This window comes from Macrotis lagotis, chromosome 4 (genome assembly GCF_037893015.1).
Source record: "Macrotis lagotis isolate mMagLag1 chromosome 4, bilby.v1.9.chrom.fasta, whole genome shotgun sequence".
In the NCBI taxonomy this organism is placed as follows: Eukaryota; Metazoa; Chordata; class Mammalia; order Peramelemorphia; family Peramelidae; genus Macrotis; species Macrotis lagotis.
In genome coordinates this window covers 176,847,384-176,850,692 of record NC_133661.1, presented here as the reverse complement: position 1 = coordinate 176,850,692, position 3,309 = coordinate 176,847,384, and the positions used below count along the sequence as shown (strand labels likewise).

The following is a 3,309-nucleotide window of genomic DNA, read 5'->3' as shown; positions in this document are numbered from 1 at the left end:
GGATTAAAATAATAATAATAATAGTAATAATAATAATAATAATAATAATAATAATGAAAATAATGTATTTTATACCACATTATATTGTACCTTTTTTAGTTTTTGTCTTTTGGAGTCTCACTTAGAAACTTGGATTTGAGAAGGTGATTTGCATAGGCTGCTGCGGATCCACCTGCCCTGGAAAAACTACTTCAACCCTCCTCTCCATGTGTTCTATCTCCTTTTAAAGGGATTCTTAAAATTCCTACTTGGGAGTGTGAAGCCAAATGGTAGAATGGAAGCAGTGTAGTAAGTTCCTCTCCACAAACTTGCCTAAATTGCTCTAGAAAATGTACCAGATCAAATGGGGAAATAGAGAAAATACTACAGCCCAGCTTGACATAGGAAGATAGAGATGGAGGTCTGCAGACAATGGGGAAGGAACTAGGACAAGATTAATGCTCAAAGAACATTATAGTACCCAAGAATCTGTGCACCAGGGTAAGAGATGGTCCCAGATCCAGGCCAGTGCATCCCCTATGTCAACATGTCCCAACCAGGCAGCTTTTTAATCCAGTACCTGTTTTTGTTTTAATTTAATAATTCAGATCAATGCAATGACCAACCATAATTTCATAATTCTCAAGATGAAGGATGTTGCCCACCTCCTAACAGAGAGATAAAGGACTCAAGGTACAGAATGAAACATACATTTTTGGACATGGTAAAAGGATTAATTTGTTTCGTTTGACTATGCATATCTGTAACAAGGATCTTCTTTTTCTCCTTAACTTCGAAGTAAAGAGAAAGGTGGGAGTAGAGAAAATAAATGTTTATTAATTGAAAAAAATTGTAAAACTCTGACATTGAAAGTGATGTAACTTGTCCAGGGAAGTGCTGGAAGCCGAATCAAACTGGAGCCTTGTCCCATACTTCGCAATCAAATTGTTATTAAAAATACTTCTTGAGCTCTTGTGTTTGTAGCAGTGGCACTTGATACCATCTCAAAGGTCCAGGTATCAGAAAGAGGATTGTCAAGTTCGTCTCTCTTGATCTGCCTTTCAAATTTTTCTTAGCCTTGATGACTTGGATAAAATTATGAAATACAGATTTCAGTTGCATTCTACCCTCATAGGGTTATACTCAAAGCAGATGAGCTGATGTATGTTCCTTTCTTACTCTTTACTTTGAACTGTATGACAAATGTCACCACTTCAGTTTCTCCTGTATTGTCCTTCTTCACTTCAAAGATTCACTTTTTATTGATTTCGTAGTCACCATCCACATAAAATTTTGTTTTGTTTTGTTTTGCAAGGCAATGGGGTTAAGTGGCTTGCCCAAGATCACACAGCTAGGTAATTATTAAGTGTCTGAGACTAAATTTGAACTCAGGTCCTCCTGACTCCAGGGACAGTGCTCCATCCATTGAGCCACTTAGTTGCCCCCACATAAGCTTCTAAATTTTTGTTTTTCAAGCATTTGAATCTTTATGACTTTAATTACTCTTCTGATGATATTTTTGGGAATTATGATCTCTGTACTTATATCTTACTCCCTGGAATATCTGTTTATTTCCAAGAAACCCCTGCTTCAGTAACCTTTTGATATTTCAATGACCTTATTTTTTCTGAAGTGTTCCTTGACAGTGATAAATTCATGCTCATTTGCCACAGTGGCATGAAACATCTCTTTTGTTTTTCCTTTCTCTGGCATCATTCTCAAATGTCTAGTTCACTTTGAGCACCTTACATTACCATAGGTATTGTCTAAGGACCATCTTCTTTTCCAACTTCTGACTTTGTTTTCAGGAAGTTTTCCTGGAATGTCTTCCTTTTCTTGCTCCTTGGCATCTCTTCAGTTGTTACTTTTCTTTTATTAGCAGCATAATTCTTCTTTGACTCAATGGTGGACTTTAGATTATCTCTCTTAGTTGGCGGCAGAGGGTTTACCAGTGTTGTTATTGCCATTAGAAGCTGGTCTGTTGGTGTGGATCTTATTATTTTGAGGGTTACCAGTGTTGTTGTTGCCACTGGAAATTGATCCTGATAGTTCATTTAGGCCTGATAGTTTCTTGTCTTTTTTCTTATTGTATTGCTTCTCAACTTGAGCTTTTTGTGTTTGAAGAGTCTGAACAACTTCATTAAGTTTCATGAGCTTGAATATTTTAATGCCCAGATGATAGGATGTATCCCGCTTTACACCCCAATATTCAACTATGTCCATTTGTTTAGCAACAACTTTCTGTTCTTTAGATAGAAATTTAAATCTTTAAAACTCTTCCTCATTCAGGTCTTCCAAAATTGCTTAGTAAAATTACCTTAAATTAACTCTTAAGCACATCTCTGTAGATTCAGACTTTAGCTAATGGCATGGTTCTAATTCTTACTCTGGTGTAGACAGTGCAATAGTTTGATGAATGCTTTGGCCAAAGACACTCAATTCATGGCAGGGAATGAAATCAAAGGCTGTGTCTACGTCCTCTCAACTCCTTGTTGTTTTCCCAATACCAAGTTATGGGTCATAGATCCAGGTTAGACTGAAGAGACCTGATTAGGACAGTGGCATGCATTCTGGGTAGGGAGGCCTTTGGTGGTGTTATCAGTGGTATGGTTCAGGATCAAGGTTTGGAGCAGAGTCTCAAAGTACCCAGTCCAGGGAAGCTAGGTGGCACAGTGGATAGAGCACTGGCCCTGGAGTCAGGAGGACCTGAGTTCAACTTCAGCTTCAGACACTTAATAATTACCTAACTGTGTTGCCTTGAGCAAGTCACTCAAACCCCATTGCATTAAATAAATAAAAATAAAAAAAAAATAAAGTATCTAGCCCAGTCTGCAGAGAAATTGATGCAGGGGAAAGATAAAGAGAACTGTGAATGTAACAGAAAGAATTTGGGTGGCAATGTAAATTGGCTAGAAGTAGAGAATTATGACTGTAACAGAAATAATTGTAATTTTAAAAGCTGCCTGGGAGGAGATCCTCCCCATTCTCAATGTACTATTAATTCATTAATTAATGTAAAATTTGTCTGATCTCCTTAGGCTTTACCCTCTACCTAATTCTGGGTCCAGTATAAGGGAAGGGAGTTCACCTTTTGATCTCTTGATGAGACACAAGACATAAAAACCTGATCTTGAGCCCAGCTCTGGGCCACAGTCTTCTCTGACTATGGCCCAGTCAAGGCTGCATGGCTGTTCTTTTATTATTCTCTAGCTCTCTCTCTCTCTCTCTCTCTCCCCTAACCCTTCCTATGTCTTGTAACCTTTTTTTTCCCTTTTAAGATTTTATTTATTTTGAGTTTTACAATCCCCCCCATCTTCCTTCACCCTCCCC

At 37.9% G+C, this 3,309-nt stretch overlaps 1 pseudogene; it reads right to left on the bottom strand.

Moving 5' to 3' along the window:
• Window positions 1–1,231: 1,231 nt before the first annotated feature.
• Window positions 1,232–2,202, bottom strand: LOC141522770 (uncharacterized; annotated as a pseudogene).
• Between the last annotated feature and the right edge of the window lie 1,107 nt (window positions 2,203–3,309).